The sequence below is a fragment of the Priapulus caudatus genome, unplaced genomic scaffold (genome assembly GCF_000485595.1).
Source record: "Priapulus caudatus unplaced genomic scaffold, Priapulus_caudatus-5.0.1 Scaffold3425, whole genome shotgun sequence".
NCBI lineage: Eukaryota > Metazoa > Priapulida > Priapulimorpha > Priapulimorphida > Priapulidae > Priapulus > Priapulus caudatus.
The window spans coordinates 1-363 of record NW_014580486.1 but is presented as its reverse complement, the minus strand read 5'-3'; positions in this window follow the sequence as shown (position 1 = coordinate 363).

Genomic DNA, 363 nt, shown 5'->3' with positions numbered 1-363 from the left:
ATATATAGTATAGTATAGTATAGTATAGTATAGAACTATATAAGCACTTAATACATTATTGATGTGTATGTATGTGTTCGGTATACGTTCGTGTGCATGTAGGTTTTACGTCCATTCGTGTGTGTACGTGTGTGCGTGCGTGCGTGTGCGCGCGTGTGTGTATGTGCGTGTGTACCCTGTGTGCGTGTGCGTGTGCGTGTGCGTGTGCGTGTCAGCAGGCTGTATGTGTGTGAATGTGGGTGTGTGTGTGTGTGTGTGTGTGTGTGTGTGTTGTGTGTGTGTGTGTGTGTGTGTGTGTGTGTGTGTGTGTGTGTGTGTGTGTGTGTGTGTGTGTGTGTGTGTGTGTGTGTGTGTGTGTGTGTA